Source organism: Ranitomeya imitator, chromosome 2 (genome assembly GCF_032444005.1).
Source record: "Ranitomeya imitator isolate aRanImi1 chromosome 2, aRanImi1.pri, whole genome shotgun sequence".
Lineage (NCBI taxonomy): Eukaryota > Metazoa > Chordata > Amphibia > Anura > Dendrobatidae > Ranitomeya > Ranitomeya imitator.
The window spans coordinates 397,337,214-397,362,750 of record NC_091283.1 but is presented as its reverse complement, the minus strand read 5'-3'; the positions used below and the strand labels follow the sequence as shown (position 1 = coordinate 397,362,750).

Here is a 25,537-nt window from a genome sequence, read left to right as displayed (position 1 = left end):
GCCAGTTTCTCCAGACCTTAGTGGAAAAAGTTCTGCAAGATTATGAACTCAAAAAAGAACAGGTTCTTGCTATTGTAACTGATAATGCTTCAATCATGATAAGTACAATTAAACTGATGAATGAGAATAATGAAGGCGAACAGCAGCTAGAAGAACATTTCACATTCAGTATGTTGGAGATGGAAGGCCACAGTCCTGTTCCCATAACGGAGGAACAAACAGAAATTACTAGAGAACAACAAAATGATTCTTCACAATTAGATGACCTTGTTGAAGCTGCTTCACACCTCTTTCCTATTCATCACATGTGTAGTGTTGTGCACACGCTGCAGCTGACAATTAGGGTATGTTTCCACGTTCAGGAAACGCTGCGTTTTTGACGATGCGTTGAGCCGCAGTGTCAAAAATGCAGCGTCCATATGTTACAGCATAGTGGAGGGGATTTAATGAAATCCTGTCTCCACTATGCAGTAAAAGACGCATGCGGCATACCCTCGAAAGCGCACATGCAGCGCGTTTTTTTAAGAACGCAGCATGTCCTTACATTGCAGAAAAAAAGCAAGGACAACGCAGGTGACCTGCCAGTGACCCCAGGTGCAGATTTGTTCAGGATTTTACCTGCATAAAATCCTGACCAAATCCTGAACGTGGGCACATACCCCTAAGAGAGAGTCTGCAAGAGGGACATGCTGGAACTCTGATTAGCAAAGTGAGGAAATTGGCTATTACTGCCAGAACCCCTAAAATTGATTCGATCTTGAAAAGACGTGATGGAAAAGGGACAATTGTTGATCAAGCCACTCAGTGGGGAAATGCCTATCTAACCCCTTCATGACCTTGGGATTTTCCGTGTTCGATTTTCGCTCTCCTCCTTCCCAGAGCCATACATTTTTTATTCTTCCGTCAACATGGCCATGTGAGGGCTTATTTTTTACGGGACAAGTTGTATTTTTGAACGACATCATTGGTTTTACCATGTCGTGTACTAGAAAATGGTGAAAAAATTCCAAGTGCGGTGAAATTGCAAAAAAAGTGCAATCCCATGCTTGTTTTTTGTTTGGCTTTTTTGCTAGGTTCACTAAATGCTAAAACTGACCTGCCATTATGATTCTCCAGGTCATTACGAGTTCATAGACATCAAACATGTCTAGGTAATTTCTTATCTAAGTGGTGAAAAAAATTCAAAACTTTGCTAAAAAAAAAAAAAAAAAAAAAAAAAAATTGCGCCAGTTTCCGATACTTGTAGCGTCTCCATTTTTCGTGATCTGGGGTCGGGTAAGGGCTTTTTTTTGCATGCCGAGCTGACATTTTTAGTGATACCATTTTGGTGCAGATACGTTCTTTTGATCGCCCGTTATTGCATTTTAATGCAATGCTGCGGCGACCAAAAAAACAATTTTGGTGTTTCAAATTTTTTTCTCTCTACGCCATTTAGCGATCAGGTCAATCCTTTTTTTTTGTTGATAGATCGGCCAATTCTGAACGCAGCGATACCAAATATGTGCATGTTTGATTGTTTTTTATTGTTTTATTTTGAATGGGGCGAAAGGGAGGTGATTTAAACATTTTATATTTTATTTATTTATTTCATATTTTTTAAAACTTTTTGTTATACTTTTTCCATGCTTCAATAGCCTCCATGGGAGGCAAGAAGCTGGCATAGCCTGATCGGCTCTGCTACATAGCAGCGATCATCAGATCGCTCCTATGTAGCTGAATTGCAGGTTTGCTATGAATGCCGACAACAGGGTGGCGCTCACAGCAAGCCGGCATAAGTAACCATAAAGGTCTCAAGGAGACCTCTGGTTACTATGCCGACGCATCGCTGACCCCCAATCATGTGACGGGGATCGGCGATGCGGGCATTTCCGGCCATGCGGCCGGAAGCGGTAGTTAAATGCCGCTGTCAGCGTTTGACAGCGGCATTTAACTAGTTAATAGCGGCGGGTGGATCGCAATTCCACTCGCCGCTATTGCGTGCACATGTCAGCTGTTCAAAACAGCTGACATGTCGTGGCTTTGATGTGGTCTCACCGCCGGAGCCCACATCAAAGCAGGGGATCTGACCTCGGACGTACTATCCCGTCCAAGGTCAGAAAGGGGTTAATGATTGAGCGATTGCTTGAGCCGAAACCCTTCCTTGTAGATATGGCCAACTCTCTGGTAACACTACATGAAGGTCAATGGACACAGGTGGCTGAATTGAAGAAATTGCTTCATCACCCATTTACAGTGACTAAAAAGTAACAAGCTGAGGATTTAACTCCTGGCATTTTTATAAAGGAATGGAAGAACTTGTTGTTTTGCCTGTCCCAAAGAGGAGGTTTAATCGCAGAGGGCATTGCTGCTTCAATGAAATGAAGAGGGACACTGCTATTAGAAAATAACACTCTTCTAGTAGCTGTTTATGTGGACCCGAATCATAGTATATTGCTGGATGATCAACAGCTTTCTAAAGAAAAAGAAGCTCTGATTGAGGTAGCAATTAGGATGAGTGGACTACAGGAAGGCCAAGAGCAAGAGGACTCGGGTCCTGCCAGTGCTGCTGCTGTTTCTTCATCCTCATCAGATGAGGAGTTTGATTTCAAAAAAGTATTTGTACAACATGTAGCAGGCAAAGCGTTGCCGCAGGGAAAAAGATTCCACTCCCATAGAACACAGATTGACCATATTTCAGCAAAATTGTTCACTTGCTCTCAAAGAAGTAGAAGAGATCAATCGTTCATCAAAACTGACTCTGCATGAGGCAATTCCTTTATACCCTGAAATAGTTAGAGATGTTGCCCATGTGGTTACTGCTTTGCCACCAACCCTTAGTTAGTGTAGAGAGGTTGTTCTCTAACCTTAACCCCTTCATAACCAGGGGTATTTTCCTTTTTTCATTTTCGTTTTTCGCTCCCCTCCTTCCCACAGCCATAACTTTTTTATTTTTCTGTCAATATGGCCATGTGAGGGCTTATTTTTTTGCGGGACGAGCTGTACTTTTGAACGACATCATTGATTTTAGCATGTCATGTACTAGAAAACGGTAAAAAAAATTCCAAGTGCAGTCAAATTGCAAAAAAAGTGCAATCCCACACTTGTTTTTTGTTTGGCTTTTTTGCTAGGTTCACTAAATGCTAAAACTGACCTGCCATTTTGATTCTCCAGGTCATTAAAGGTACCTTCACACATAACGATTTCGTTAACGATATCGTTGCAACGTCACGCTTTTTGTGACGTAGCAACGATACCGCTAACGATCTCGTTATGTGTGACAGCGACCAACGATCAGGCCCCTGCTGAGAGATCGTTGGTCGTTGGGGAATGATCAGGACCTTTTTTTGCTCACTGATCACCCGCTGTCATCTCGATCGGCGTGTGTGACGCCGATCCAGCGATGTGTTCACTTGTAACCAGGGTAAATATCGGGTTACTAAGCGCAGGGCCGCGCTTAGTAACCCGATATTTACCCTGGTTACCATTGTAAAAGTTAAAAAAACAGTACATACTCACATTCCAATATCTGTCACGTCCCCCGCCGTCAGCTTCCCTGCACTGACTGTCAGCGCCGGCCGTAAAGCAGAGCACAGCGGTGACGTCACCGCTGTGCTCTGCTTTACGGCCGGCGCTGACACAGTCAGTGCGGGAAGCTGACGGCGGGGAACGTGACAGACATCGGAATGTGAGTATGTACTGTTTTTTATTTTTACTTTTACAATGGTAACCAGGGTAAATATCGGGTTACTAAGCGTGGCCCTGCACTTAGTAACCCGATGTTTACCCTGGTTACCCGGGGACTTCGGCATCGTTGAAGACAGTTTCAACGATGCCGAAGTCGTTCCCCTGATCGTTGGTCGCTGGAGAGAGCTGTCTGTGTGACAGCTACCCAGCGAACACACAACGACTTACCAACAATCACGGCCAGGTCGTATCGCTGGTCGTGATCGTTGGTAAGTCGTTTAGTGTAACGATACCTTAAGAGTTTATAGTCAAATAAATAAGGCAGCACACTGTAGCGCTAAAACATACAAACATAAAACATGAAAGTTGAACTGCATTACTGCACTAGAAATATGAAAAAATGAGAGCGTTTAGCGCATAAATTGGCCAATTTATGTGTACCTGGTATCCACATTAGGGCATCTCTCGTGTACCAGGTCAGAGAAATTTAGTCTAAGAAGAGGTTTCACAGGTACCCATTCAGATGAAGACGTTTATTCTCAGTGAGGAAAGGGAAGCGTAGGACCTGGAACACGAGAAATGCCCTAATGTGGCTACCAGGTACACATAAATTGGCCAATTTATGCGCTAAACGCTCTAGTTTTTTCATATTTCTAGTGCAGTAATGCAGTTCAACTTTCATGTTTGCATGTTTTAGCGCTAGTGTGCTGCCTTATTTATTTGACTGTGTATGAGTTGGTGACTAGGTTCAGCACCTGTTCACACTTGACCGATGTTTGGATGTGACAATCAGTTTTTTGAAATTTGTATTCACTTGCCTTCTGACCGAGCACTCTGCCTTTTAGCCACAGGTGTTTTAATCGCAGCAGGTCCATTACCCCTCCACAGAGAGAAATTTAGTCTAAGAAGAGGTTTCACAGGTACCCATTCAGATGAAGACGTTTATTCTCAGCGAGGAAAGGAAAGCGTAGGACATGGTATACGAGAGATGCCCTAATGTGGCTACCAGGTACACATAAATTGGCAGATTTGAGGTCATCTATGAAGGAGGATCTGATGGAGGCAATACTATTTCTCAACAAATTCATAGACTGCACAAATGTTATCCAGTACTTTTTGATGAAAACTGTTTTTTTTCCACAACAGGCAGCAGTGGCTGTTGCTGAGTGAAAAGTGAAAACTGCCGCTGTAGTGACCAGTACATTATGCCCAGCTCATGTAAATTAGGCGGGCTCTCATCACTACAGAAATGCCAAATATGTGGGCGCTTTAGGCACAATGGGAGTCAGAAGGGAGGGGGGCTGTCATGACTCTGGACCGGATGATCCAGGCTCTGTCCTGGTCAGGTCAGGGGTAACGCTAGCTGCCTCTCTCTGGTTCTGAGGTGGCTATTTAATGTTGGTGGTTTCAGCGTCAGGTGTCAGTAATCCTACCGTATAGTCGGTTTGTGGTTGCTGACCCAGGTTACTCATCTGTAATCGTTGTGCCTCTGTGCGTGTGAGCTTTGTTGTGTATGACCAGGTTCTGTCCCCTAAGGCCTCTTTCACACTTGCGTCGTGTTAGATCCGTCGCAATGCGTCGTTTGGGGAAAAAAAACGCATCCTGCAAATGTGCCCGCAGGATGCGTTTTTTCCCCATAGACTTGTATTGCCGATGGATCGCAACGTATGCCCATACGTCGCGTCCGTCGTGCACTGGATGCGTCGTGTTGTGGCGGACCATCGTCACGAAAGTCTTAGTTACTCACTAGTTAACGGTGTTTTTCGGAGTCCACGACAGCACTACGGAGAGAGGGGATCCGCCCTTCAGGAACAGGAAACCTACAGATACATAAGGGCGGCACCTCTCCCCACGCATCAGTTGGTTTACAGAGCACAAGAGGACCACCAAGGTTAAAAGCATACACAATAAACAATAATACAATATTAACTATTCACTACCCGTGAATTATATATAAATAAAGGAAGAGGTGTACACCCAGAACTTTTAGAAGACGGGAGGGTATGTACAGGTGCTGTCATGGACTCCGAAAAACACCGTTAACCGGTGAGTAACTAAGACTTTATTCGGTCGTCCATGACAGCACTGCGGAGAGAATTACAGAGAGTAACTAACTAGGGAGGGACTACAGCTTGCAGCACCCTTACACCAAAAGAGAGGTCAGAGGAGGCACCCAGGTTCAATCTATAATGGTTATAGAAAGTGTTTGGAGAAGACCAAGTAGCAGCCTTACAAATCTGGTCGATCGACACCTCCAATCTTTCCGCCCACGAAGCCGCCATAGCTCTAGTGGAATGCGCTTTAAGACCTTCAGGCGCCGGCTTGCCCTTTGAGATATAAGCCAGCGAGATAGCCTCCCTGATCCATCTAGCTAGAGTAGATTTCGATGCTCTATGCCCTTTCCTACTACCCTGATAGGACACGAATAGGGCATTATCTAACTTCCAGGGATCAGTTACCGCTAGATACATCTTCTTACATCTAAAGTGTGTAACTTCCTTTCCTTATCGTTGGTAGGATTGGGGAGGAAAGATGGAAGGACTATTTCCTGTGTTCTGTGGAAACTGGACACTACCTTAGGGAGATATGCTGGATCAGGGGATAGTATCACTCTATCATCCCTAAGCTGCATGTAAGGGGGAACCCTGGATAATGCTTGGATGTCGCCTATCCTACGCGCCGATGTTATGGCCACCAGGAAGGCTACTTTAAGGGATAGATTTTTAATAGAGGCTGAAGTAATTGGCTCAAATGGGGCCTCTGTCAAGGCTGAGAGGACTAGGTTCAGGTCCCAAGGCATGACTCTATTCTTCACAATTGGCCTAGACCGTTTTGTTGCCCTGATGAATCTGCTGACCCAGTGATTCGCAGCGATGTTGCAGCCAAAGAGGGCCCCCAAGGCTGATACCGGCACCTTAAGAGTATTTGGGGATAACCCCATCTCTAACCCCCTTTGTAAGAATTCCAAGATCTGGTCTATTGGTATTGACTGACCAGCTATTACCCCCGAGTTCTGAAGAAATCTCTTCCAGATTCTGACATAGATTTTTGTGGTTATCACTTTCCTCCTTTTCAGCAGCGTGTTAATGAGGGCCGGCGAGAACCCTCTATCTTTTAGCAGCGCCCGCTCAAAATCCACGCCGTCAGATGAAGGCCAACCGCTCGAGGATGGTAGACTGGGCCCTGGGATAGGAGATCCGGAACGTCTGGCAAGACCCATGGATCGGACATCGACAGTCCTCAGGCATGGAAACCACGTCCTTCTGGCCCAGAAGGGGGCAATTAATATTACTGTGGCTTTGTCCTTCCTGATTTTCCTCACCACCAGAGGAAGTAACATACATAGTAACATAGTTAGTAAGGCCGAAAAAAGACATTTGTCCATCCAGTTCAGCCTATATTCCATCATAATAAATACCCAGATCTACGTCCTTCTACAGAACCTAATAATTGTATGATACAATATTGTTCTGCTCCAGGAAGACATCCAGGCCTCTCTTGAACCCCTCGACTGAGTTCGCCATCACCACCTCCTCAGGCAAGCAATTCCAGATTCTCACTGCCCTAACAGTAAAGAATCCTCTTCTATGTTGGTGGAAAAACCTTCTCTCCTCCAGACGCAAAGAATGCCCCCTTGTGCCCGTCACCTTCCTTGGTATAAACAGATCCTCAGCGAAATATTTGTATTGTCCCCTTATATACTTATACATGGTTATTAGATCGCCCCTCAGTCGTCTTTTTTCTAGACAAAATAATCCTAATTTCGCTAATCTATCTGGGTATTGTAGTTCTCCCATCCCCTTTATTAATTTTGTTGCCCTCCTTTGTACTCTCTCTAGTTCCATTATATCCTTCCTGAGCACCGGTGCCCAAAACTGGACACAGTACTCCATGTGCGGTCTAACTAGGGATTTGTACAGAGGCAGTATAATGCTCTCATCATGTGTATCCAGACCTCTTTTAATGCACCCCATGATCCTGTTTGCCTTGGCAGCTGCTGCCTGGCACTGGCTGCTCCAGGTAAGTTTATCATTAACTAGGATCCCCAAGTCCTTCTCCCTGTCAGATTTACCCAGTGGTTTCCCGTTCAGTGTGTAATGGTGATATTGATTCCCTCTTCCCATGTGTATAACCTTACATTTATCATTGTTAAACCTCATCTGCCACCTTTCAGCCCAAGTTTCCAACTTATCCAGATCCATCTGTAGCAGAATACTATCTTCTCTTGTATTAACTGCTTTACATAGTTTTGTATCATCTGCAAATATCGATATTTTACTGTGTAAACCTTCTACCAGATCATTAATGAATATGTTGAAGAGAACAGGTCCCAATACTGACCCCTGCGGTACCCCACTGGTCACAGCGACCCAGTTAGAGACTATACCATTTATAACCACCCTCTGCTTTCTATCACTAAGCCAGTTACTAACCCATTTACACACATTTTCCCCCAGACCAAGCATTCTCATTTTGTGTACCAACCTCTTGTGCGGCACGGTATCAAACGCTTTGGAAAAATCGAGATATACCACGTCCAATGACTCACCGTGGTCCAGTCTATAGCTTACCTCTTCATAAAAACTGATTAGATTGGTTTGACAGGAGCGATTTCTCATAAACCCATGCTGATATGGAGTTAAACAGTTATTCTCATTGAGATAATCCAGAATAACATCCCTCAGAAACCCTTCAAATATTTTACCAACAATAGAGGTTAGACTTACTGGCCTATAATTTCCAGGTTCACTTTTAGAGCCCTTTTTGAATATTGGCACCACATTTGCTATGCGCCAGTCCTGCGGAACAGACCCTGTCGCTATAGAGTCACTAAAAATAAGAAATAATGGTTTATCTATTACATTACTTAGTTCTCTTAGTACTCGTGGGTGTATGCCATCCGGACCCGGAGATTTATCTATTTTAATCTTATTTAGCCGGTTTCGCACCTCTTCTTGGGTTAGATTGGTGACCCTTAATATAGGGTTTTCATTGTTTCTTGGGATTTCACCTAGCATTTCATTTTCCACCGTGAATACCGTGGAGAAGAAGGTGTTTAATATGTTAGCTTTTTCCTCGTCATCTACAACCATTCTTTCCTCACTATTTTTTAAGTAGAGACAGGGGAGGAAAGGCGTAGGCTAGCCTGAAGTTCCAGTTTATGAGGAGGGCGTCTACTGCCAGGGGATTTTCTCTGGGGTTCAGAGAGCAGAATTGTGCCACTTTCCTGTTTTCTTTTGTGGCAAACAGGTCTACCTCTGGTTGTCCCCACCTTTCCACGATAAGGTCGAAGATGGTGCCGTTCAGGGACCACTCTCCCTGCCTTAATGTGTTGCGACTTAAGAAATCCGCTGTAGTGTTTTCTGCCCCTTTTATGTGTAGAGCCGTCAACGAGAGAAGATGTTGCTCTGCTAGATGAAACAGACGATCTGCTACACACATCAGGGATCTGGAACGAGTCCCGCCTTGGTGATTTATGTATGCCACGGTGACTCGATTGTCCGAGAATACCCGCACGTGGTGGCCCTGTAGACAGACAAGGAGTGTTTTAACCGCCTGCTCCACAGCCGTTAACTCCTTTAGATTGGAAGACATCTCCATCTGATCACGATCCCAAAGCCCCTGGACCAATGTATCCCCCATGTGAGCCCCCCACCCAGAAGGGCTAGCGTCCGAGGTGACAACGCGAGTTATATTATATTCCCAGGGGACCCCTGTGGACAGATTCTCTTGGTCCAACCACCAACCGAGGGATACAATAGCGTCTTGGGATAGGGTCAGCAGACTTTCTAGACACCCCCCAACCTTTTTTGATGCAACAGCACCTCGCCCTGAAGTATCCTCGTATGATACTGAGCCCATCGGACCGCTGGAATACAGGACGAGAGAGAGCCTAGCAGAGACATGGCTTTTCGTAGGGACATGGTGGGGTTTTTAGAGGCATTCAGCACTTGAAGGTGCAGGCGATCAATTTTTTCTTGAGGCAAACGGCATTCCTGAACCTGGGAATCCAGGGTCAAGCCCAAAAATCGCTGCACCGTCATGGGCTGTAACCGTGATTTTTTAACGTTTAGCATCCACCCTAGACGCTCTAGAGCCGACATCACTTTATGTAACTGTTCTAGACAGTGATCCGCCGTTTTACCTACGATAAGGAGATCGTCCAGGTAGGGGATTATTAGAATGTTGGACTCATGCAGGTGTGCCATAACTTCCGCCATTACTTTGGTAAATACCCGAGGGGCGACCGAAATCCCAAAGGGAAGGGCCCTATACTGGAAGTGTTTTACTACCCCATCCAACCGTACCGCCACCCTCAGGTATCGTTGGTGACCTGCATAAATAGGGATATGGTAATAGGCGTCCTTCAAATCCAATATTACCATAAAGCAGTTTTTAAACAGCAGCTTTATTGCGGTGTTTATAGTTTCCATTTTAAATGGTTGAACGGTCAGAAAATTATTCAGTGCTCTAAGGTTAAATGATTGTTCTAAAGGAGCCGTCTGGTTTACTTATCAGGAATAGAGGAGAGTAGAATCCACTACCCTGTTCTCCTTCCGGAACCTCAGATAGGACATTTTTATTGAGCAGATCGTGAACTTCCGCTTCCAGGGCCGCCTGTTCTGCTGGAGAGGATCTGAGAGGGGTGATTCTGAAGAAGTTCTGAGGGATAGAGGAGAATTCTAGCCGCAGACCCGTAGCTATCAACCCCAAAATCCAATCACTACTGGAGATCTTGGACCAGGCCGGGTAGAAGGCAGATAGTCTACCTCCCACCGGGGCGACTAGTCATTGGGGTGGTTTTTTGATTTCACGGGGTGGCTCCTGACGTGCTCCACCAAACATGAACCCAGTACCGCTCTTCTTTTTTTCGTCCCATCTGCTCTGATCTCTGGCCGGTCTCTTCCGAAAGAATCTTTTCCCTGCGAAGGGTCACCTGTAAGAGGTAGTTGGAAGATTAGGAAACTTCTTCTTTTCATCTCCGGCTTTCTCTAGTAGCTCATTTAGGACTGGCCCAAACAGGTATTCCCCTTCGCATGGGATAGAGCACAGACGGGATCTGGATTGAAGGTCACCCGGCCAACATTTCAGCCATAGGGCCCTGCGTGCTGCGTTTGATAATCCTGCCGCTCTAGCCGCCATTCTTGCCGAATCCGCAGAAGCGTCTGCGAGAAAGGCAGCGGCATTTTGGATTGTTGGCAGGAATTTCAACATGGAATCTCTGGAAACACCTTCTTCTAATTTAGACCCTAGCTGATCCAGCCAGACCATCATCGATCTGGCTGCGCATGTCGCAGCCACAGCAGGTCTCAAGGCACCAGCCGACATTTCCCAAGTCCCTTTCAGGAACGAGTCAGCCTTTTTATCTAGAGGATCTTTTAGGGAAGCCATGTCATCAAAGGGGATAGATGATTTCTTAGATGCCTTAGACACTGCCGCGTCTAATTTTGGCGCCTTATCCCAGGTGTTCACCATGGGGTATCTTCGTTTGAAGGCCGGTGGAAAAGAGCCTTTTTTCTCCGGCTTCTTCCATTCTCGTTTGATGAGGTTCTGCACCTCGTCATTAAGCAGAAAAGACCTTCGTTTTTTAGGGTCTAGACCGCCAAACATTAGGTCCTGTGTTGAACGCTCTGGCCTTTCGTCCGCCACCCCCATGGTGGATCTAACTGATCTAATTAGTTTGTCCATTTGGTCCAACGGGAAACAGAAACGATTAGACTCTTCTTCCGAAGAGGACGCTGAGGAGGCAGAGGCGTCTGAATCAATCTCCCTACTTGGGCCAGCGGACGAATCTGAATTTGAGGCGCTAGGCTCCCTTCTTCTTTTGGAAGGCTCTGCCCGGGATAGGGATTTCAGGGAATCCTTCACCTCCTTCCTGATAATCTCCCTAAGATTTGAAGTGAAATCGGGAGACTCCTCCGCCACCTATGGGAGCGGAGAAAAGGCTATGTCACTTATCCGGTGCTACCGCTATATAGTATCCTATTCAACTATTTCCTACCGTCTGCCGCACACACGACTGACAAAGTCTTTTAGGGTAGGCGTCTGGCAAAAGGCAAGCGCATAGCGCGCACTCCTTGTTTTTTGATTTACCAGCGCTTTTTTTCCCCTACGGAAATAAACATAGGAAAAGACTGCATCAGGGTACATTCACGAAGATCTCTTACCCAGGCAGTAGCGGTAGGTACCGGATCACTGGGGGGTCGGTCCAGATCCTTCTGTCTTGATCTGCGACTGGCCTGATTACTGCGTCCGCGGGTCTTCTGCTGGGGGTTTGCAAGGGTCTCTGAGGATCGGTCCTGCTCCTGCTCCAGCAGACCAACGGCAGCTTCTGGCACCTCCATAGCAGCAGATGGCCATAAGCAGCTCTGCAGCAATCTTAATTAGCTATATATAGCCTTCCCCCGCCGGAACATGTGCAGGTGTATATGGTCAGTAATTACTCTCCCCCCTGCACCTGACCCTGCTCCATCCTCCCCCGCCCCTGAGCGCTCCCCCCCCCCCTCCGCTCCCATCACAAGCAGGACGCGGCGCTTCCAGCTGAAGCCGGCCGGCGTCCGACTTCCGGTCCTGGCTCCGCCCCCTCGCCGCATCACTTCCGGAAACGGCTAGAGCGGTGAGCGACGCTCCTGGAAGCCGGGGACGGCGTCGCCGGATCCTCCAGCCGCACGCCGCCATACCGACGCCCACGTGGCCCCAGCAGTGCGGCGATCGCGGCGGAAGCCGGCACCCGAATCCGCCCCGATCCCAAAGGAGTGCGGAGGGCGTTCCCGGAGCCTGCGCCGCCCGGATGGGACCCGAGGTAGGGAGTCAGGGCACGGGAGCGAATGGACCCCGGGGGGGAAGGGGGGAACATACTCACCTCTGACCCCAGAGACAGCCTCCTCTGGACGCCGCTCGCCTCTGCACCGCTCACTGACGTGGAGCCCTACCCGGGCCCACCGTGGCGCTTCCAGGGACCCGCACTGCCCGAGGTAGGAGACCCCCTCGCTACCTGGGTCGGACAGCCGGCCTGGGTGCTTGATAGGAGAAACTGAAGAAAATCTGTAGGGAATCCTGTCCTCCAGGAACAGGAAACCAACAACTGATGCGTGGGGAGAGGTGCCGCCCTTATGTATCTGTAGGTTTCCTGTTCCTGAAGGGCGGATCCCCTCTCTCCGTAGTGCTGTCATGGACGACCGAATAAAAAAACATTCAATGTAACATTTTTTCGTACGTCGTGTCCGCCATTTCCTACCGCGCATGCATGGCCGGAACTCCGCCCCCTCCTCCCCAGAACTTAGAATGGGCAGCGGATGCGTTGAGAAACTGCATCCGCTGCCCACGTTGTGCCGAATTTGCACAACGCACGTCGCTTTGCGACTGCCCCGTACCGACGCAAGTGTGAAAGAAGCCTTAGGCCTCTTTCACACTTCCGTTTTTTACAATCAGTTACAATCCGTCAAAATGTTGAAGAGACGGATCCTGTGCAGATTGTAAAAAACAGATGCACTGGGTCCCTTTTTTGTCGTCGAGGCTATGTGCACATTGTGTATGCGTCTTCGCCGCGTTTTTCCGCTGTGAAAACGCATACACAACATAACCCAGGTTAAAAATAATTTAAAAAATTGTGATATTCTTACCTTCCGGCGTCCCCCGTAGCCTTCCCGGTGCTGCCGGCAGCTCCCGTTCCCAGTAATGCCTTGCGAGTCAATGACCTGTGGTGACGTAGCAGTCTCGTGAGACCGCTACATCATCGAGTCATTTCGCAAGGCATTACTGGGAACGGGAGCTGCCGCCAGCATCGCAAGCATCGGGAAGGCCGCGAGAGACCCCGGACGGTAAGAATATCACGATTTGTTATTTTTTTAATTATTTTTAACATTTTATCTTTTTACTATTGATGCTGCATAGGCAGCATCAATAGTAAAAATAGAGATAGAGCGAGAGAATTTCCTTAACGGGAAATTCTTCAGCACATGCTCAGTTTCAAAAGATGGCATCCGCTGTTGGATTCCTGCTTTTGACAGTCAGCAAGTCAGTGTCGCTGAGCGATTTTTCGACCTACAGAAAAAAGTTCCTCTGTGCGTTGTCTCCACTCGACGAAAAGCAATTTTATGACGGATCCAGCGCACGACGGATGAAACGGAAGGCCATCCATCACAATCCATTGCTAATACAAGTCTATGAGAAAAAAAACGGATCCAGCAGAAACATTTGCTGGATCCGTTTTTTTTTTTCACAAAACGACGCATTGTGACGGAAAAAGACAGACGGAAGTGTGAAAGAGGCCTTACTTCTACCTCTGTTTTCTGTTCGGTACTTATCTGTCCTTCCTGGTTCTCTGACCCCTTGGCTCGTCTCGGTTTACTCTTCTGTCTTGCCCCTGGTAATTCGCTCTCGTCCGGCTTTTGACCCTCAGCTCCCCACTGACTACATTATTGTTCTCTGTCCTGTGCTCCGCACTCTCGGCTGATTCCTATGATGCCTATGCAGCATTAATAGTAAAAGATAGAATGTTAAAAATAAAAAAAAAGTATGGTTTTTCTCACCTTCCGATGGCCCCCGATCTCCTCAGCAGCGCTCCAGGTACGTTCCGTTCTCAGGGATGCTTTGCGCGAAGCACCTTTGTGACATCATGGTCGCATGACCATGACGTCATCTCAGGTGATTCGCGCAATGCATCCCTGGGAACGGAAGCTGCCGCAAGCACCGCTGAGAGTCGGGAGGACCCTGGGGGCCATCAGAAGCTAAGTATATCCCTATTTATTTTTTTTTTACAGGAATATTGTACCCAGGACCCGGAGGAGAGTCTCCTCTCCTCCAGATCCTGGGTACCATCAGCACATGAAGCGCTCACTTTACGCATGGTGGGCATAGCCACATGCGTAAAGTGAGCGTTTCAATGCAATTCTATGGCAGTGGAATCGCTGCGATTCCGCAGAAATAATGAACATGCTGTGGATTTTACTGCTATTCGATTCAGCAGCGGAAAAATCTGTCGCATGGGCACAGCAACTGCGGAATCCCATGGGATTGCATTTTTAAGCAATTCCGCTGCGGCAGAAAACGCGGCAGAAACGCATAAAAAACCTAACATGGGCACAGCCTTATTCTCAGGTCCTGTGTGCACTGTATGCCCTGCTCCTTTCACTCCCGGCACTCGGAGCCGTGCCCCCTGCTTTCCACAGTGACACAATCAGTGTCATTACAGCGGCATTTGGATATGGGTGCAGAGAATTTGCTGAATTTCTTTTGGGGAGCAAGGAGCCATTTTGCTTTTGCTTTTCCAAAGCCTTTATGCTACCACCTATATGATACCCCTAGCCTCCTATATTTCCGTTAACAGATGGCAGACCTGAGTGGGACTTCTTTTTTTTTTTGTAGATGGAGTTGAAGCATTTATTGGGAACATTTTACATAACAGTTTGGATCACATTTATCTGACCACTTACCGTATTTTTCGGACTGTAAGACGCACTTTTTCCCCAAAACAATTGTGAGGAAAATTAGGGGTTTGTCTTATAGTTCGAATGCAGGCTTACCCGGTTGGTTGTGGCAGTGGTGTGGCGGCGGCAGAGGTGCGGTGAGCGGTATGGCGTGAGCAGAGTCCATTCCACAGGTGAGGTGACGCTGCGGCCCGGTATCCAAGGCGAGTAGCAGAGCCGGGTGAATCACGGCTTTCTTGGTGGCGGCAGACATCTTTCTGAGGCCGTGCGTGCACAAATTGAGTTGTCTGCTTCCCGGGGCTTCAGGAAAATGGCCACGGGAGGCCGCGTGTGCACAGACTGAGATCGCGGCGGCCATTTTCCTGAAGCCGAGTTTGCAGATTGAGATTTTGGCTTCAGGAAAATTGTTGCCGCGATCTCCATCTGCGCACGCGCTGCTTCCCACGGCCATTTTCCTGAAGCCCCGGGAAGCAGAGCACACACTCTGCGCACGCGCGGCCTCAGGAAGATGGCCACCGCCACCGAGAAACCGGTGATTAACCTGGCTCTGCTGCTCGCCTTGGATACCGGGCCGCGGTGTCACCTCACCTAAGGAGGTGACCGCACCTCTGCTGCCTCCACACCACTGCCGCAACCCCCCCATGGACGCCAGGCCATGGCGTCGCCCACCTAAGCAGGAAGGGACCCTGCTCAGGTGCACGCTGTTTCGCTCACCGCACCTCAGCATCACCTCACCTCTGCCACCACCATGCCTCCGGTGACCCTGCTCTGCCACTGCCAGCCCTCAGGTAAGATATCTTAAATTCGAACAGTAAGACGGACGCCCCCCCATCTTATAAAAAAATCTTTTTTTCTCCAATTTTTACCCCAAATTTGGGGTGCGTTTTATGGTCCGGTGCGTCTTATAGTCCGAAAAATACGGTACTTTGGGGTTTCCATCTAAATCTGACGTGATTCAGATGAAACCCTAGAGGGATCCATTCACTATAATGATGCAGCAGAGCTACTCTGGGCTCCGTCTGCCTCTGTTCAGCGGTGTCCTTTTCAGAAGCGCACAAAACTGTGGCTGACAGCACTTTTATACAATCCTAAAAAGACGGACACTGCCGGATCACAGGTCAGACGGCATGTTAAAAATAACTACAAAAATAGTTATTCTCACCTTCCGACGGGTCCCGGTCTCCTCAGCGGCTTCCATTCCCAGAGATGCATTGCGCGAAGGACCTTTGTGACGTCACGGTCACGTAACCGCAACGTCATCCCAGGTCCTTCGCGCAATGCATCCCTGGGAACGAAAGCGGCCACGTGCACCGCTGAGAGGCGGGAGGACTTTGGGGGTCATCGGAAGGTATGTATATCAATATTATTTATTTTAATTCTTTTTTTTTTTTTTTTTTAAACAGAAATATGGTTCTCAAGGGCCTGGAGTAGAGTCTCCTCTCCACCAGACCCAGGTACCACCGCACATGGTCCGCTTACTTCCCGCATGGTGGGCATAGCTCCATGCAGAAAGTAAGCGGATCAATGCATTTCTATGTGTGCGGAATCACTGCGTTTCTGCACAAAGAATGAGCATGCTGCGTATACGCAGCGTTAGCACAACATTGCGGAATCCCATTGAATTCAATGGGCTATGTTGTGCATACGTTTTCACCACGATTTAGCGGAGAAAAAAACAGAGCAAAAACACATACAATCCGCAACGTGTGCTCATTTATACAGTTTATTTTAGCTTTTGGTGCTTTTACACAATAAAAACTATTTTATAGAAAAAATAATTATTTTTGTAACGCTTTATTCTGAGAGCTATAATTTTTTTATTTTTATGCTAATGGAGCTGTATGGCGGCTTGTTTTTTGCGAGATGCGTTTTTAGCGGTACCGTTTTTATTTACATCTGTCTTTTATCACGTTTTATTGCACTTTTTGTTCAGCAGTATGATTATAAAGAACTATTTTATGCCTTTTTTTTACGGTATTCACTGAAGAGGTTAACTAGAGGGACAGTTTTATAGAGTGGGTCCTTACGGACGCGGTGTTCCAAATATGTGTACTTTTATTTTATTTTCCATTTGCATAAATAATTGTACTTACTGAAAAAATAGTTCTTTTTTCTTTATTTAGAGATTGTCTCTTCAGAGAGGAAGAGGACGAACTCTAGTGCCACCTATTAGAAGAAGCAATCCTAACAGTCAATGTAGACCCTTTAACGAGCCTTGTCACATGACTTAGGATAAGAGCCAAACCAGATCTCAATTTGCAGACACTGTTTCAGGGTACTGCCTCTCATCAGTGCAAAGTGGAGATCTGGTTTGGCTGATTGAGAGGCATCTGACCGGGATCCAAGAAGTATCATTTCTCCTTGCTGGAGAGTGACATGTCAAGCATGTCGAGGTAAGGAGACTTAAAGCCGCAATGCTCCTCTAGGAAATATGCAAATTGTTTCTTCAGAGAGGAAAAGGACTAGAACTCTAGTGCCACCTATTGGAAGTAGCAATCCTAAGAGTCAATGGGTCGACAATGACTGTTACGATTGCTACTTCCAATAGGTGGCACTAGAGTTCTAGTCCTCTTCCTCTCTGAAGAGACAATTTGCATATTTCCTAGAGGAGCATTGCGGCTTTAAGTCTCCTCACCTCGACATGCTTAACATGTCACTCTCCACAAAGAGAAACAATATTTCTTCATTTAGGGATTTAAAAAAAATAATAATATTTTTACACTTTTTTAAATTTTTTTTACATTATCCCAGTATAAGACATCACTGTATTGTGTAAGGGTATGTTCACACGTTCCTGATTTCCATCCTTTTTTTTTTCAGGACTGTTTTTTAAAACACTGCAGCTCTTGGCAGAAAACGCAGGTCCTTTTTTTGGTCCTTTTTTGATGCGTTTTTTGATCCTTTTTTTTATGCAGTTTTCTATGCAGAGTCTGTGTGTTTTCTAGGAAGTTTTTTAAGGTTAAAATGGCTGAAAAGACCCTAACCCTACCCCTAACCCTACCCCTAACCCTAACCCTACCGCTATTCTAACCTTAGTGGAGAAAAAAAAAAAATCTTAATTTTTTTTTATTGTCCCTACCTATGGGGGTGACAAAGGGGGGGGGGGTCATTTACTATTTTTTTTATTTTGATCACTGAGATATAATCTATCTCAGTGATCAAAATGCACTTTGAAACGAATCTGCCGGCCGGCAGATTCGGCAGGCGCACTGCGCATGCGCCCGCCATTTTGCAAGATGGCGGCGCCCAGAGAGAAGACGGCCGGACGGACACCGGGACGCCGGGTAAGTATAAGGGGGGGAGATTAGGGCACGGGGGGGGGCATCGGAGCACTGGGGGGGGGGCATCGGAGCACGGGGCGGTGGGATCGGAGCACGGAGGGGCGGGATCGGAGCACGGGGGGGCAGCCACACTCCACCCACGCACTTCCGCCCGCTTCCCCGCACTTCCTGCTGCAGCGGTTCTGCACCACAAACCGCAGTAAAACCCGCAGATATTTTTTTCATCTGCGGGTTTTACCTCACAATGGAGGTCAATGGGTGCAGAACCGCTGCGGCTCCGAAAAAAGAAGTGACATGGTACTTCTTTTTTCCCGCAGCTATTCAGCGCGGCTTTTTTATTTTCCGCATTGTGGGCACAGCAGTTCCTGTTTTCCATAGGGTACAATGTAATGTACCCTGCATGGAAAACAGCTGCGGACCCGCAGCGGGAAAATCGCGGCAATTCCGCATGAAAAAAAGGATCGTGTGAACATGGCCTTAGGCTGCTTTCACACATCAGTTTTTTGCCATCAGTCACAATCCGTTGAATGTTGAAAAAAACGGATCCATCGCAGATTGTGAAAAACTGATGCGACGGATCCGTTTTTTCACTGGGTCCGACTAGCTGATCCAGCTAATTGGATTCTAAAAAAAAAAAAATATATATAAATCAGAGCATGCTCAGTTAAAGAAACGGAATTAGTCGCCGGATTCCGGCGCCATAGGCTTCCACTCTAGCAAAGACGGACAGCGACGGATCCGTCGCTGTCAGTTTTTTCGACGGGCACAAAAAACGTTACTATGTCCGTTTTCTCCGGCTGCCGAATAAACAATTTTCGATGGATCCGGCAAAAAACGGATGAAACATTAGGCTATCCGTTGCAATCCATCGCTAATACGAGTCTAGGGGAAAAAAACTGATCTGGCGGCAATATTCCCAGATCCGTTGTTTTTTTTTTAAATTTGCCGGATTGAGACTGACGGCAAAAGACTGATGTGTGTAAGCAGCAGATCACTGATCTGATACTCTGCACTGACAGGCAGGGAAGGAGGCATGTCAGCGACTGCTCACAGCAGGCGCTCACAAGCCACCTTCCCTGTAGGACCCGGGAGAACCCCGTGGCCATCTTTGCGCTGGGGGTCTCCATGGAGACTATGAAGACAATGTGATCTCATGGGGTTGTCCCGATGGAAGCATGCATAGAGCCCACTCCCTGCGCGATGCCCCTTTATGGCACGGTCACTACTAACAGCGGCATCAGAGGGGTTAAATGCCGACAATCAATGCTAGCATCGATCTTGGGCGTTGCTGCAGGGTGTCAGCTGTCACATACAGCTGACACCCGCATGCAAAAGCCGCAGCGCTCAGCATGAGGCCGCGCGTTTTTTGCACCGTACTAGTTCTGCTGTTTGCAGGAACAAAGTTCACGCAGAGCAGTACTAGTACAGCATGTATGTCGGGAAGGGGTTAAATTTAGCTTTTTTGCTTTTATTTTGTTCTTGTTTGCGTTTATATTACTGTGTATTTATATGTCTACCCCTTTTTCTTTATCTCAATTATGTAAGGAATCCTTAATAAAAACCACTTTAGCAAAAAAGGCACCCGCTTGTACGCTCAAAGATGTTGCTGAACTGTTGGCTTTTGGTGCCTTTTTTCTCTCATTTTCTATGCGGAGCCAAATTAAAAACACATGTAAAAACTGCAGTTTAAGTGCAGAATCAAAGCTTTTCTGTACTAAAAAAATCCCATTAAAAACGTGGCTTCATATCTGCACCAAAAATGCATCAGATAAGGGGGAGAAGATTGTTATTGTGTAGTTTGGTGCGGATCCTGCAGAAAACAAAAAACAGTATTTCTGCAAAGTGTGAACACGGTCACAGACACAAAAAAGCCAGATGTATAGTGAAGCTACATAAAGATGAGAAAGTTCTGGCGTCACGGACTGTGAATGAAGGAACAAAAAATAATCCACAGGTCCCAACTAGAGATGAGCAGGATGCACAGATGACATCCCACCGGCCCTAGGTGATCAAAAGCCACGCTGAGCACCCCGGAAAGCAAGAGATTTCGGCCTCCCATCCAGTTATCACTGACCAGGATGCTGGACCAGAGTACTGTGAATCGATCAGCTCATCTCTAGTCCCAATTGTCCTGGATACAGCGGACAGCCCCGGATTTCGGTCTATGCCCTGCAGTCTCAAGTGTCTGCTGAATTTCTCTCACTACCACCACCCTTCTGAAATCTCCTCCTGCCAAGGTAGAAAGAAATGGTAAATGGGCATGCCCAAAATTTGCCACCTCGCGCTATGTGCAATTTTCTGTCCCTCTTTCTGTTCTTAAAAAGTTGGGAGGCAGGAGTATGTATTGTAGTCTGAGTACAAACCACGATGCACGGACTGGCTGCAGGTCTCATGACCTGTACTTGGTTGCCTCAAATATATCCATGAGACTGCCAAGTAAGGGTATGTGCACACGTTGCAGATTTTGCTGCTGATCCGTAGCGGATTGGCCGCTGCGGATTCGCAGCCGTTTTCCATGCGTTTACAGTACCATGTAAACCTATGGAAAACAAAATCTGCAGTGCACATGCTGTGGAAAAAAAAGTGCGGAAACGTAGCATTGTTTATTCTGCAGCATGTCAATTCTTTATGCGGATTCCGCAGCGGTTTACATCTGCTCCATAATAGGAATCCGCAGATGTAAATCCGCATGTGAAATCCGAAAAGAAATCGTAGTAAGGCTATGTGCACACGTTGCAGATTAAGCTTAGGAATTTCTGGTGCGGATTCTGCCTCTCCTGGCAGAAAATGCACCTGCGGATTTGTCTCGTTTTTTGTGCTGTTCCGCAGCGTTTTTTGTGCATTTTTGCTGCAGTTTTCTTGCGGACTTGCTGCCTTTTTTACCCCTGCGGTTTTCTATAATGGAATGCTGCAGATTCACAAAAAAAGTGACATGCTACTTCTTTTAAACCGCAGCGTTTCCACAGCGGATTTTCCGCAAAGTGTGCACAGCATTTTTGTTTCTCATTGATTTACATTGTAAAGGCGAGCACAGTCAGTAGGAGGAACTCTGCCGTTTTTACCTCGGGCGAGAACAGTCAGTAGGAGGCACTCCGCCGTTTTTACTTCAGACGAGCACCGTCAGTAGGAGGCACTCCGCCGTTTTTACCTCAGGCGAGCACCGTCACTGGAGGCACTCCGCCGTTTTTACCTCAGGTGAGCACCGTCACTGGAGGCACTCCGCCGTTTTTACCTCAGGCGAGCACCGTCAGTTGGATGCACTCCGCCGTTTTTACCTCAGGCGAGCACCGTCACTGGAGGCACTCCGCCGTTTTTACCTCAGGCGAGCACCGTCAGTTGGAGGAACTCCGCCGTTTTTACCTCAGGCGAGCACCGTCACTGGAGGCACTCCGCCGTTTTTACCTCAGGCGAGCACCGTCAGTTGGAGGAACTCCGCCGTTTTTACCTCAGGCGAGCAGTCAGTAGGAGGCACTCTGCCATTTTTACCACAGGCACGCAGAGCAAAAAAAAAAAAAAGTAACATAGGGCAATTTATATTTAGGCTCAATGCTCCTCACACATCCACCATTCCTCCCCACCATCCCGGATGCTTACTTATGGATATGAGATTAGATTTTTTTTTTTTTTAAGTTATGGTTATTACAATGCAGAAATGCAAGTGCACCTCAACAGTCTAAGCAATGAGGGGGTTAAAGTCCCCTGCGCCCAGTAATGGGGAATCTCCACAGAACAACATACCTCCAACTGCAGAGCCGCACACTGGGTAGCCCCGTCTTTCTGAAAGAATAAAGCGGCTCCTGTGATGGATGACGTCACATGAAGGGGCGGAGCTCACTCCAGGAAGCGGCAGTGCACGTGTGTGATGCTTGTGTCTAGATCGGAGGTGATTTTTTGTGGATCACTCCGCTATAGACAGTTCAGTCAGTGCTGAGGAGTGAGGACAGTAGAAGATCGGAGTTGCTGGGGGGCGGACATCAAAAAATCCCCTGCGATGTAGTTAGCTCAGCACTGAAACGACTAGATCGGAGTTGGCTCCTGGAGCTCCTCATACAGACTTCATTATAGTCCCCTCTTCTGGCTTTTTAGTGCTTTTTTATAGAGTTTCTCAAGGTTTTAATGGAGCAAACCGAACAGGTCAGACAGGAAACATTCTTTACACTGTTCTATATTTTATGTATTTGGACACAATTCATTTTTTTCCTGATTTATAAAATGTACATTTTTATTGTCGCTTTTGGTAATATAAATAATTACACTCAGAGCTGATTGCTCAGTGTCACCAGAATGTGACTTTTACCATCTGTCTTCAATCCTGTCCTCAGCAGCGACATAGGAGTGAGTGGCGCATTACGGGGAGAGGGGTAAAAGAGCACAACCAACTGTCATCATAAAAGTGCAACTGACGGTCATCATAAAAGAGAGCGACTGACAGTCATCATAAAAGAGCGTGACCGACAGTCATTATAAAAGAGTGGTACCGACAGTCTTCATAACAAAGCGCAGCCGACAGTCATCATGAAAGAGCGCAACCGACAGTCATCATAAAAGAGAGCAACCGACAGTCATCATAACAGAGCACGACCGACAGTCATCATAAAAGAGTGCGACTGACAGTTATCATAAAAGACTGTGAACCACAGTCATCATAAAAGAGCGGTACCAACAGTCTTCATAACAGAGAGCAACCGACAGTCATCATAACAGAGAGAAACCGGCAGCCGACAGTCATCATAACAGAGAGCAACACTCATCATAACAGAGCGCAATGGACAGACATCATAAAAGAGCACAACCGACAGACATCATAAAAGAGCGAAACCGACAGTCATCATAAAAGAGCGCAACCGACAGTCATCATAAAAGAACGCAACCGACAAACATCATAAAAGAGCGCAACTGACAGACATCATAAAAGAGCAAAACCGACAGTCAACATAAAAGAGTGCGACCGACAGTCATCATAAAAGAGCGGTACCGACAGTCATCATAACAGAGAGAGCAGCCGACAGTCATCATAACAGAGCGCAAACGACTCGTCATAAAAGAGAGCGACTGACAGTCACCATAAAAGAGCGCAACCGACAGTCATAATAAAAGAGCGGTACCGACAGTCTTCATAACAGAGTGCAGCCGATAGTCATCATAACAGAGAGCAACCGACAGTCATCATAAAAGAGAACGACCGACAGTCATCATAAAAGAGCGGTACCGACAGTCTTCATAACAGAGCGCAGCGGACAGTCATCATAAAAGAGCGCGACCGACAGTCATCATAAAAGAGAGCGACTGACAGTCATCATAAAAGAGCGCAACCGACAGTCATCATAAAAGAGCGGTACCGACAGTCTTCATAACAGAGTGCAGCCGACAGTCATCATAACAGAGAGCAACCGACAGTCATCATAAAAGAGAACGACCGACAGTCATCATAAAAGAGCGGTACCAACAGTCTTCATAACAGAGCGCAGCCGGCAGTCATCATGAAAGAGCGCAACCGACAGTCATCATAACAGAGCGCAACCGACAGTCATCATAACAGAGAGCAACCGACAGTCATCATAACAGAGAGCAACAGTCATCATAACAGAGCACAATGGACAGACATCATAAAAGAGAACGATCGACAGTCATCATAAAAGAGCGGTACCGACAGTCTTCATAACAGAGCGCAGCCGACAGTCATCATGAAAGAGCGCAACCGACAGTCATCATAAAAGAGTGAAACCGACAGTCATAAAAGAGTGCAACCGACAGTCATCATAAAAGAGCGTTACCGACAGTCATCAGAACAGAGAGAGCAGCCAACAGTCATAAAAGAGCGCCAACGACTGTCATAAAAGAGCGCAACCGACAGTCATCATAAAAGAGCACGACCGACAGTCATCAAAAAAGAGAGCGACTGACAGTCATCATAAAAGAGCGTGACCGACATTCATCATAAGGAACCGCAACCAACAGTCATCATAAAAGAGCGCAACCGACAGTCATCATAAAAGAGCGCAACTGACAGACATCATAAAAGAGCGAAACCGGCAGTCATCATAAAAGAGTACGACCGACAGTCATCATAAAAGATCGCAACTGACAGTCATCATAAAAGAGTGGTACCAACAGTCATCATAAGGCCTGTTTCACACGTCAGTACGTGAGGTGACAGTTTCCTCACGTACCGGAGACACTGACACACGTAGACCCATTAAAATCAATGCATCTGTTCAGATGTCATTGATTTTTTGCGGACCGTGTCTCCGTGTGCCAAACACGGAGACATGTCCGTGTTCGTGGGAGCGCACGTATTACACGGACCCATTAAAGTCAATGGGTCTGTGTAAAACACGTACCGCACACGGACTTTGTCCGTGTGCAGTCCGTGTGCCGTGCAGGAGACAGCGCTACATTAAGCGCTGTCCCCCCCACTGGTGCTGAAGCCGCGATTCATATCTTCCCTGCAGCAGCGTTTGCTGCATAGAAGATATGAATAATAGTGTTTAAAATAAAGATCTATCTGTCCCCCGCCCTCCCACCCCCTGAAAATACTCACCAGGCTCCCTCGTTGACTGTCGCTGCTTCCTGGTCTGGCCGCATCTTCTCCTGTATGCGGTCACGCTCATTTACAGTAATGAATATGCGGCTCCACCTCCCATAGGGGTGGAGCCGCATATTCATTACTGTAATCGGTGGCCCCACGTGACCGCATACAGGAGAAGATGCGGCCAGAACAGGAAGCAGCGACAGCCAATGAGGGAGCCTGGTGAGTATTTTCAGAACAGCGGGGGGGGGGGCATACAGGGGGTGGGAGGGCGGGGGACAGATAGATCTTTATTTTAAACAATATTATTCATATCTTCTATGCAGCAAACCCTGCTGCAGGGAAGATATGAATCGGGGCTTCAGCACCAGATGCTGGTACGTGTGGTACCCAGCACGGTGCGTGTGGTACCCAGTGGGCACACGTGTGCCGCATGTGCGCCACACTGATGTGCCACAGAAACGTAGGGGCACACGGACACGGATAATTCCCGTACCGATTTTTTCCGGTACCGGAATTATCTGGACGTGTGAAACCGGCCTCACAGAGAGCAGCCGACAGTCATCATGAAAGAGCGCAAACGACTGTCGTCATAAAAGAGCGCAACCGACAGTCATCATAAGAGGCCAACCGAC

General features: G+C 47.1%; 1 protein-coding gene across 1 annotated transcript in view; it reads right to left on the bottom strand.

Moving 5' to 3' along the window:
* Nucleotides 1-22,139, bottom strand: part of LOC138666669 (oocyte zinc finger protein XlCOF7.1-like) — a 136,410-nt gene extending 114,271 nt beyond the window's left edge. Inside the window, exon 1 of the mRNA XM_069754858.1 lies at nt 22,112-22,139. The gene's annotated coding sequence lies outside the window, so the exon portion shown is untranslated. The remainder of the gene's footprint in view (nt 1-22,111) is intronic.
* Between the last annotated feature and the right edge of the window lie 3,398 nt (nt 22,140-25,537).